Here is a 12,096-nt window from a genome sequence, read left to right on the forward strand (position 1 = left end):
ATTTGGTGGATACATCATTCCTGGCATCAAAGGAGGTAGGACTCCTCTTCCTGTATTCATCGCTAATCTAGCTTCCACTTCATCGTACAATCTTGCACCTTCTGTTGCAGCTTGCAGGGTGGTTGGTCTTTGCAGCTCCACAAACTTACGGACTTCTGGTTGTAATCCTCTGAGAAACACCCCCTTCTGAATGCCATCATCTAGATTATAGTTAGTCCATCTCTTCAGGATGGATTCCATTCGTGAGACATAAGCTTCTACTCTTTCTCCAGAGGACTGACTTAGGTTCATGAATTCCTCTCTTATCCGCTCTTCAAAACCTTCACGCCTGAATTTAGTGAGGAAGGCCAACTTCAGGTCGTCCCATGTGCCAAAAGTTCCTGCTGCTTGTCTCTCATACCACTGAAACGCCGCGCCTTTGAAAGTGGCGGGGAATATTGCTAACCAATGCTCAGGGGTTCTGGCATTGTTAGCCACACATGCTACCATAGACTCTGCTACGTGAAGATCAGAGTCTTCATTGTACTCTCCCTTAAAAACTGGCAATGGGACTACATTCGCTGGCCTGTCATCAATATTTCCAGGACGGATCTGGCTTGGAAGTGGACCTCCAGCAGGAGGAGGAAGGGCTTGATGTGCCATTGGGGCTTTTGTAAAGAGTTCCGCAAGGGCGTCAAAGGCGGCTTCTGCTGTGAGCTCGTTCTCAGCCTTGATTTTTGCTTTCTCTCTTCTCACGTACCTCTGGACTCGTTCTAACGCTTACCTCTTTATTGCGTCATTCATCAGGGGGTTGGCTCCACTATGTTGTTAGTGCTCCACAGAGGGTTAACAGAAGGCTTCAGTCTCTGGAGGACTCTCTTGCCAACATTTCTTCTACTTCTTTCTTTTCAACGTCCCTGAATTTTGCTTTCATGCCACTGCACAGAGGAAGGTATTCGGTTCTGAAGGTGTCAAAATGCATCCGTCTAAGCATTGTGGTGGTGCCAGCATCATAGTAATGCCAGCTTCTGATGGTTTCAACAGTGTATGTTGTGAAAAACACTTTGTCTACCAACTTCCAGTGGGTTGCTAATTGAACAAACAGAAGATTATCAGTGCACCAAGCATCCCATGTATCTTGCTGTTGAGCATCCACGAACAAATTCCAACTCTTTTCCTTCTTGTCTTTGTGAACCTCTACAGACCAAGACTCCTGAAGCTTCTTCACAACCTCCCACTTGATGTTGTCTGGAAACTTCTCAATGAATGCCAAATCTTCCATTGATGGTCATTCTCTCTGTTTCTTCTCTTTAGTTTATTCCCAAACAGTTGGCCACCAAGATGCAAGTTTCTGCTGCTTCAACAGAAAGAGGAAACTGTCCACCACATAGAGCATGCATCATGATGGTGATGTGTTTCCGCCATTGTGGGATGAACTTCTTGTGGAAAGTGGCTTTGATTATGAGAAATTCCAACTCTTCAGTGGAAGAAGGAACTTTACAAACATCCATTGAATGCTTCTCTTCTTGGCAATGCCATGTCCTTCATTTTCAGCCTCTTCTGGTGCTTGTTGATGGCAAGTTTCCCCAGCTGCGCACCAAAAACATGGAGCCCCGAGAGGAACACCAAGGAAAAGGGAATTATCTTGCAAGAAAATCTATCTTGTAACACCAACAAGCTTGTTTATTATGTTTCATATGATCACAATGAAGAAAAGAACACCAGGCACAACAAATCTTCATGCAGCATCATGTAGATCTCCCACGGATTTGATAGAATCAACCATATTCTTCAATATCTTCATAAAATCCATCAATAAAACAAAGAAAGCAAAGGAATACACCATCTTGGAATGGAAATACATCACATAGTATTCATCTTCAATATCTTCATAGTCTTCTCTCTCAATCTCTCATATACAATCACTCTGTTTCAGTAGATTTGGCTATCTCTGACTCTCTCTCTCTCTCTCTCTCTCTCTCGATCAATAATACATCATATCCTCACTACAATCTCTCAAAATCACTCTCAAAAATCCTTCTTAGGTCGTGGATACCCCTCCCAAGAGGTATGTCTGATATGAAGAGTCACCAGAGCCACTACAGTGTCTTTTCATAGCTCACTACTGTCACTTCACTCTAGTCTTCACTTGAGTCTTCAGCAGCTACTTCTTCCAGCTCTTTTTGCACTTGTATTCACCTCTTTCCAAGGCTAGAAAACTTTCCCAAGCTACGCATACATTCTACAGAACACATACAGAAGCATACAGAACAGTCACAGAACAGTACCAGAACAGCTACAGTACAGAACAGAGACAGAAGCTCTACAGAAGACCTACAGAAGGTTACAAAAGGTCATCAAAACCACATAACTCATACTCAAACCATTCCAAACTTTCACAAACCATTCAATAAGCTTTCACAAGATCTCAATCTTCATCAATCAACACTCCATCCCTCCTTACAGAAGACAATAAGAACAAAACAGACCAAAACAGAGCAAAACAGAAGGTATACAGAACCAATCAGAACCTATCAGAACATCATAGAACCACCAATAAACATCATGAACTTCCAAAACACAATCAATATCATCCAAAAAACTCTCAAACCACTTCCAAACCAATCAATCATCTCATAAAATCAACCATTCAGCTCTCAAAAACAACAAAAATCAGCCAAAAAACAAGTCATTTCAACACTCAATACGATGGCAGAGCATAAACCGAGTCTAGGCAAGATTCCAAGAGGTAGAAGGTGGAAACCTCCACAACCTCCATTCCCACAACAAAGTTGCCACACACCTGCAGAGACTATGAAAAATACGTTAAGGAGCTTCTTTCAGAGCTAGAGAAGGAAAAGGAGGATAAGAAGATAGTAGTGGGTGGCTGAACTAGAGGCAGAAAAGGAGGCCATGGATGCATCCCAATTAGAGAAAACTTGTCAAGTAGCCATGTGCCAAAGGGAGATAAGTGAGCTGAAGGAGAAACTGCAAGCCAAGGACAAAGAAAAAACCAATTGGCACACAAGGCTGGATGAAGAGACTCAAGCCTAGTGAGCCTACGATACCATAATGAGTGATGAGCTTGTAGGGCTCTATGAAGATCTGAAAGGGGAGATGGAAAAGTTGCATAAAGCCCAGAAGAGTTAGAGGTGGCAAGAGAGGAAAGGGCACATAGGTACCGAGAAGAGATAGAGAATTTGAAAAGAGAGGCAACCTCGGAGCAACAGGAGGAACAGAGGCTGGAAAGAGAGATTGAAGATCAAGAGCAAAGGTTGATGATACTAGTCAAAGGCAAGGAGAAAGCCTTTGCGGAAATGAAGAAGAGAGCAGAAGACTAGGCAAACAATAATGAGATAAGAGTCAAAGTTTTGGGGCGTCGTCTCGCTCAGGTGGAAAAGAACAAAGTGCTAGCTAAGAGCAAGGCACATGCCGCCCAAGTGAGTTTTGAAGCCTAGCAATGCACCTTCTTGAACACACTACTAGATGTCATTCAAATGGAGGAAGGGGAGGTCGTTGACTCCATAAAGAAGAAGCTAGGGATTGCATGCAAGACCCTAAGAGCAGGCCTATAGATGTCAGCGCAACCCGTAGGTGCAAGCCTTGCCCTTGAGGAGCAATGAAACTATCTACTACAACAAGCAAGCCTGACCCCACAAGAAGTTGATGCACTAGGGTTTGTTGAGGGGGACAGAAAAGGAAGACCAACAAGGAGAAGAGGCTAGCACAAGCTTTGACACGGGACCTCATGAAGAAGAAATTGTCCCACAAATTCCTTCCCCAGGCGCAGAAGAACAACAACAATAGGTGGACACCTCTGTTGAAAGAAAAGCGGAGCTTAAAAGGAAGAGACAACAGATGGTGGAGCATGTAAAGAGAAGATTGAATGCCCAGTCAGTAGTGGTGCCCACTATGCCTATCCCACCAAGCCAAGATGACTTTTCAGCAATATTTAATGCTAAACTTATGATTTGGGAGCAACGGGAGAGTGGTAGGGAGCCCTTCGACTTTACTTTTCAATTCCCCACCCACTTTCGTAGAGTACTACCAGTCAAGGTGGTGAAAGAGGGGACTAATGTTGGAAGCAAGCTAGGAGACAAGAAGACAAAGCAGAATCCCACCCTATGAGGGACCGAGGATGTAGATTTTTGGCAAGTTAAAGTTTTTGAAGTGCCCAGGGCTGTGAAGGTCCATGGATGCGAACCCACATGGAGGAGGCACATTTTTCATGTAAACATGGATACATGGATAGCTTTTTGTAACACCCCACCCTTTGAGAGGAATAATGCAACCTTCATGCCATATTCGAGAAGGGTAGGAGTGGATTTTAACCCAAGCATCCACAGCCGCTACGACTTTCCATGGAGCTACAATGCCAATGCTACTAAACCCAAAGAGGCCCTCATTTTCATGTTAGAGGACCTATGTGATTCAATAGTCTGCTTCATCGACGAATTCTCTTCCTGTCCCGATTCCCACCTTCATCAGAACCTGTAATTATCTAAGATTTCTTAGGATACTACTTAGACAGGATCCTGCACCACAAGAGCATCGCTTCCACCCCTCTTTTTTGATCCCAATGGAATAGATAGCTGTGCCATGGCTAGATTGATGATGCGAGCTGCTCTACTAACTTCATTTTTTTTAGCCCTCTTGGAAGACATGAATGATAGCCGCTTCACCCATTGAAATCATCCATTTCTTTCCACTACCACTCTCCAAGTATGCATGTGAACCTCAGAGGGTACATGTAGAGCTGGAAATTCCTGATTAAATCTCGTAAGCCCCCAACTCCACCCTCTCCCAATAAAATTTAAAAAAAAAAAGCAAAAAAAAAAAAAAGAAAGAAGAGAATCAAAATGAAAAGAGAATGAAATCACAAGAAAAGCAATTAACTCCACATTGACTACAGTCACTACATCGAGGGGTTCTCAAGTTATGTGTGTCCGATGGCCTCGGTCGGCTAGCTCCATGTCTAACCCCCTAGCCCTTATTTTGATTCCTCACACATCACGCTTAGGGCACATCAAGGGAAATACATACCTAGGAAGGTCACACTTGCCTATGGTTAGACCTGTCACCCTAAGCTACACCCACCGCATCTCCCTTATACACAAACTAGGTCCTCAAGTGTGGGTCAACACCTAGGCTCAACCCAACTTCCAATTCCACTAGCACAAGAAAATTCACCACATGGTAAGGTAGAACCTCCCCATAGGTGGCGCACTTAATCTCTTTTTAGGTAAAGACGAATATTGCAAATCACTAATATCAGAAGCCCCGCCATCCACTCTACATACCCCTGGCCTCCAACAGTGCAACCATTTGCCAAAGCTTCTCACCCAGTGCTAATCCACATAAGGCGCCACCATCAACTTGGGAACCACCCTTCAAAGAATCAAGCCCTCATCAATAAACACCCGCAAGTGCCATGGGACTAGCTCTCCTCTAGGAACCAGGTAATGTTAATCCCAATTCGAGACGGATAAAAAATAAGTCAAGAATGTAGATGCAAAGGAAGAAGCAAGATGAAGAACAACCAAAAGCATGAGGGCGGCCTCAAAAATCAAGTCAACAACAAAGGTGAATTTTTAAATGCAAGGCGTCCCTTAAAATTTTGTGAAAGAGCACCAGGATCCAACCTAGCAATGCGCCTTCTTGAACACACTACTAGATGTCATTCAAATGGAGGAAGGGGAGGTCGTTGACTCCATAAAGAAGAAGCTAGGGATTGCATGCAAGCCCCTAAGAGCAGGCCTATAGGTGTCAGCGCAACCCGTAGGTGCGAGCCTTGCCCTTGAGGAGCAATGAAACTATCTACTACAACAAGCAAGCCTGACCCCACAAGAAGTTGATGCACTAGGGTTTGTTGAGGGGGACAGGAAAGGAAGACCAACAAGGAGAAGAGGCTAGCACAAGCTTTGACACGGGACCTCATGAAGAAGAAATTGTCCCACAAATTCCTTCCCCAGGCGCAGAAGAACAACAACAATAGGTGGACACCTCTGCTGAAAGAAAAGCGGAGCTTAAAAGGAAGAGACAACAGATGGTGGAGCATGTAAAGAGAAGATTGAATGCCCAGTCAGTAGTGGTGCCCACTATGCCTATCCCACCAAGCCAAGATGACTTTTCAGCAATATTTAATGCTAAACTTATGATTTGGGAGCAACGGGAGAGTGGTAGGGAGCCCTTCGACTTTACTTTTCAATTCCCCACCCACTTGCGTAGAGTACTACCAGTCAAGGTGGTGAAAGAGGGGACTAATGTTGGAAGCAAGCTAGGAGACAAACTAACCTCGAAGACAAAGCAAAATCCCACCCTATGAGGGACCGAGGATGTAGATTTTTGGCAAGATAAAGTTTTTGAAGTGCCCAGGGCTATGAAGGTCCATGGATGCGAACCCACATGGAGGAGGCACATTTTTTATGTAAACATGGATACATGGATAGCTTTTTGTAACACCCCACCCTTTGAGAGGAATAATGCAACCTTCATGCCATATTCGAGAAGGGTAGGAGTGGATTTTAACCCAAGCATCCACAGCCGCTACGACTTTCCATGGAGCTACAATGCCAATGCTACTAAACCCAAAGAGGCCCTCATTTTCATGTTAGAGGACCTATGTGATTCAATAGTCAACTTCATCGACGAATTCTCTTCCTATCCCGATTCCCACCTTCATCAGAACCTGTAATTATCTAAGATTTCTTAGGATACTACTTAGACAGGATCCTGCACCACAAGAGCATCGCTTCCACCCCTCTTTTTTGATCCCAATGGAATAGATAGCTGTGCCATGGCTAGATTGATGATGCGAGCTGCTCTACTAACTTCATTTTTCTTAGCCCTCTTGGAAGACATGAATGATAGCCGCTTCACCCATTGAAATCATCCATTTCTTTCCAATACCACTCTCCAAGTATGCATGTGAACCTCAAAGGGTACATGTAGAGCTAGAAATTCCTGATTAAATCTCGTAAGCCCCCAACTCCACCCTCTCCCTAAAAAATTTAAAAAAACAAAAAGCAAAAGAAAAAGAAAAGAAACAAGAGAATCAAAATGAAAAGAGAATGAAATCACAAGAAAAGCAATTAACTCCACATTGACTACAGTCACTACATCGAGGGGTTCTCAAGTTATGTGTGTCCGATGGCCTCGGTCGGCTAGCTCCATGTCTAACCCCCTAGCCCCTATTTTGATTCCCCACACATCACGCTTAGGACACATCAAGGGAAATACATACCTAGGAAGGTCACACTTGCCTATGGTTAGACCTGTCACCCTAAGCTACACCCACCGCATCTCCCTTATACACAAACTAGGTCCTCAAGTGTGGGTCAACACCTAGGCTCAACCCAACTCCCAATTCCACTAGCACAAGAAAATTCACCACATGGTAAGGTAGAACCTCCCCATAGGTGGCGCACTTCATCTCTTTTTAGGTAAAGACGAATATTGCAAATCACTAATATCAGAAGCCCCGCCATCCACTCTACATACCCCTGGCCTCCAACAGTGCAACCATTTGCCAAAGCTTCTCACCCAGTGCTAATCCACATAAGGCGCCACCATCAACTTGGGAACCACCCTTCAAAGAATCAAGCCCTCATCAATAAACACCCGCAAGTGCCATGGGACTAGCACTCCTCTAGGAACCAGGTAATGTTAACCCCAATTCGAGACGGATAAAAAATAAGTCAAGAATGTAGATGCAAAGGAAGAAGCAAGATGAAGAACAACCAAAAGCATGAGGGCGGCCTCAAAAATCAAGTCAAAGACAAAGGTGAATTTTTAAATGCAAGGCGTCCCTTAAAATTTTGTGAAAGAGCACCAGGATCCAACCTGTGCAGATTGTATAAAAGGTAAACGTGCATAGGTAAAGAGATAGGGCAAATAGAAGGGAATGAGAAAATAGAACCTTGCCACAATGGCTGGTCATGTAAAAAAGGGGATCGGTGCCCAAGGGATTTAGGGCATGTATAAAAGCCAAAAAGTGAATAGAGAAGATCATTCTTTGGTGTGTGGCAAAGTGGACTCATCTTCTTCTCTTCTTATCATCTCCTTCTTGCTTGCTTGTGTGTGCTTGATAGAGGGAGTGTAAGAGAGTGAGTGTGTGAGGGTCAGGGATATTGGAGGTGAAGCTTTCCATCATCTCCTCTCTTCTTCTCTTCTCTTGTCTTGCACGCGGCTATGGAGGATGGAGCTTGGAGGTGGAGGCTTGAGGATGTTTTAGCTCACATCTCAAATCATGGAGCTACCTGTGTGCTTGAGGGAGGGGGAAACTCATTCGGTCATTGAGGTAAGCTCACTATACCCCGGTAGGAGCAAAGGTAGATCGGCTAGGTGAGAGATAGCCATAGGTGTTCGCTTGAAACAATAAGTGGTATATGGATCTTGGCGGTTGAGCATGAGCTCGCATTTACACTTTTCTTTATTTGATGGACCTTGAGATGTCATAGGCTCATAGATTTGACTCTGTAATCTTTTTTTTTTGCTGGAAAATTTATAAGAAGAGGGTACATATCTATAATAGCCTCCTTCATCCTATCTTCCAACTCTGTTCACTCCTTCTTAACCAATCAAATTTATAGGACCATCAAACCCTCTTCTCCAAGATCTACCTTTTATAGCTTCAAGACTCATATTATACATTCTTTCAGCTTCTAGAAAATTCTCCATTTTTTGTGACAGTCCTATCCTATCTAGCTAGCAACGAGAAATTGCTACAATCTACTTCTATGGTTTTCTCTCTAGCCCTTAGCATGGGTCTTTTTTCTTTGGAGCTTTTGCTATAATCCCTCTTTCTCATCTATTCCATGTTTATGTTCCTTTTCAATGGATATAGCTAGAACTTCTTTAATTGTGCCAAGGCTCTTAACCTCAAGTTTCATCTTGATGTCTCCATGGGGTTTATCGATAAAATGTTTGATCTTAAACATAGTAGGAGCTCCCTCCCCAATTTAAGGAAATCTCAATCTTTCAGTATTGACAAAATATATTTTTATGCTCTTTAATAATTTCTCATGCCTTGAAGCTCATGAAAGACACCTCTTATTGTCGAGTTGTCTTGAAACTTTCCACTCACAATTCCAACTTGCTCCTTGCAATGTTTCCTCAAACAAGCCAAGGATTTTCCTGTAGAAGAATTATTAGGGTCTTTTCTAAATCAAATTATTGCAAAGATGCTCCAATAAGAATCTTTTGAGGGTTTTGTTAAACTTTTTCGTTTCACATTTCAATCATTAGGATTGTAGGGAACAATTGTGGCTCTTTCCTTGGCAAAACGCTTCTTTGATTAAACCTTTAGATAGTTTCTTCCTCGATCTCTTTCAAAAGATCCTGGCTTCCCTTAGTTAGGTGCACTTCCATGGTTTCTTGCTTCACAATCTTTCGTTCGGAACTTATTTGGAAAATTCTCTCAAGATCTCGAACCATGCTTCAAACTTTCCTTTCAATCTGAGTTGGATTTCAAAGTGTGTTTCCTCCTTTCACATTCCTCTTAAATGCACTTTATACATTCAAATTACAATTACACCACAAAAGAAAACTGCAACTAAACTTTTGCCCTTGACAACTAGCTTTTTAAACCCAAGTAGTAGGTAAAAAAAACTCAAAGACTTGAAACAAACCCATATATAACAAGTACATTTTCATAGAAAAAGAGAAGTTGAGGTTTTCCATGTTGATCCACTTTCCTAAGACCCTAGAGTGCTCTTTTCCTTGTAAAAGGGTATTGCTCATACTCTAATTCTTTTAGAGACAGTGGGGTTCATCCGTATATTCAAACTATCTGGTTCACTCAAATGATTTATCTTATCTTTGAGATGATACAAAATCTAGAAGCAATCATTTCTAGGGAGGCCCTAATCTTGAATGCCAAAAAAAAAACTCTTTTATCTACCACCATTCATTGTTTCTAAGGATGAAGTGTAATCTATGATCACAACCCATAATCTATCCTTCATAATATTCTGAGTGTAGCTATGGTTGTAATTATCTTGGGGGCCCTAGCAAATGCAGCATTATGCCTTGTTCAATGTTGAAGAGTAGCATGTTGAGTAGTAGTCAAAGGTGATGTTTATTGATGCTAGGATGATCCTATTGTGATGTGTGCTTCCCAAACCCTTATGTATATGTCTAGGGCACATCATTTTATCCACAAAGCTTAAAAGTGTGACATTTTACAAGGCCTTTATCATGGCGTCCCAAAGGTTCTAATTAGTCATCTTCTTGAACTTGTCTAGCCACTCATTGACTTTTGGATCAATGGCTGTGGTACTAGATGAGAAACTAGTTTGTCCTAGTGGTGCATCCTCTTTCATCCTTGCATTGTATATGTCTACTAGGGCACATCATTTTATGCATTCTAAGGCTTAAAAGTGTGACTTTTTACAAGGTCTTTATCATGGCTTCCACAAGGATCTAATCAATCTTCTCCTCGAACTTGTCTAGCCACTCATTGACTTTGGGATCGATGGCTATGGTACTGGATGAGGTACCAATTTGTCCTAGCGTGCATCCTCTTTCATCCTTACATTGTCACCTACAACTATCTATTAAGTGGGTCAACACTCACAGAAGAGGAATCCATGGGTGAGCACTCGAAAAGTGACCTAGATGGGTAGATATATTCATAACTCCGCATCAACCCAAAAAACTCAAGTGTGGATAGAAAGCTTCTCATCCTATAGATCTCCTCAAAGATGCTTGTATAGTACCATAGCCATGGATGCCACTTGTAGGAATAGCTAGGAGGCAACAAAGCAAGGATGTAAGAGGATGCATGACCATGATGCACAGGTTACTTGTCTCATGCCATAGTTATCGATTCAAAAATCAAGGAGTGGCTAGACAAGTCCGAGGAGAAGAGTGATGAGATATTTTGCGTTGAAGTGGAGTCTTATGTACAAATCTATAGACCCATTTAATGGAGAGGACGCCCATATAATGGGGTAGGGGCTGACCCGCTAAAAAGGGTGGCCCTTTTATATAGAGACCCGTAGTATAGGGTGAACACAAAGGCATAGACAGACACAGGAGAGCCAGAGAGAAGGTGTCCAAGAATATAGATCCCATGTTTGACTAGGCAACATAGAACCGCTTTCTTTACTTAGGCTTGGTACAAAGACACAAACAGACATAGGAGAGTTGCAAATAAGGTTTCCAACAATGTAGACCTCATGTCTGAGCTCTGGGCATGCACATGTGGTTTTTCCAATTCCACCTTTTCACAAACTGTTTGGTGAAGACAAGCCTTAAACTTGTCAAGCTTGAGGTTGTTTTCATGTTAAATATGAGTATTCTTCCCTATCTTCAACTAAAGAGCTTCAAATCGATGTAGAAAACTTTGGAAATCCTCTCTTGGATTTTGATGAAGACGTTGAAGCTTCTCATCAACTTGTATTGCTGTTTCATGATGAGCAAAGTGTGATACAAGAGAACTTGTTAGTTTATCCCAATCTTGCTTCACAGCATCATCCAAAGCTTCATACCAAATCTTCACTTCTCCCTGCATAACTAGACGAAAATCATAAAGCTTCTCTTCATGAGTTACCATGTGACTCATAAACATAAACCATTCACAATGTGCAAGCCACTTCGTTGGATCTTCCTTACCCATAAACACTCGACTCGATAAGCTCATCATCTTCATACAATTGAAGGTTTCCTTGAGTTCTTAAATAAAAATATATTGAATCCTTTATGGGGGTACCAAAAGATGACAAAAAGGGAGATGATCACAATCACCAATGTGTAAAATACTCCCTTTATAACTCAATGGCTAACTATTCTCTTCTATTATTGGTAGGATGAGAAAAATTGAGTTGCAAGTGAGATTTCATGTAGAAAAATCATAACTATTCACCTAAGGGAGAATGTGCAAAAGTGTCTCCCCTTCACATGTCCCTCCTAGAAGCACCATAGGTGACAAAATATGGAGGGATGTGCCATGGGATGATTGCCTTTTTTATTGTAACCAATTAGTTGCAAAGCTGATAGCACAGCTTAATCTCAATGGCTGCAACTTTTAGTTGATTTGAACAAGCTATGTAGAGGAGTTAAGTCTGAGTCTCACCCCCTCTATAATTATAAAACTCAGGGGTCATGCACTCTCAC

This window comes from Lygodium microphyllum, chromosome 16, assembly GCF_053477565.2.
Source record: "Lygodium microphyllum isolate KBCC chromosome 16, Lygodium_microphyllum_v1.1.10, whole genome shotgun sequence".
Taxonomy (NCBI): Eukaryota; Viridiplantae; Streptophyta; class Polypodiopsida; order Schizaeales; family Lygodiaceae; genus Lygodium; species Lygodium microphyllum.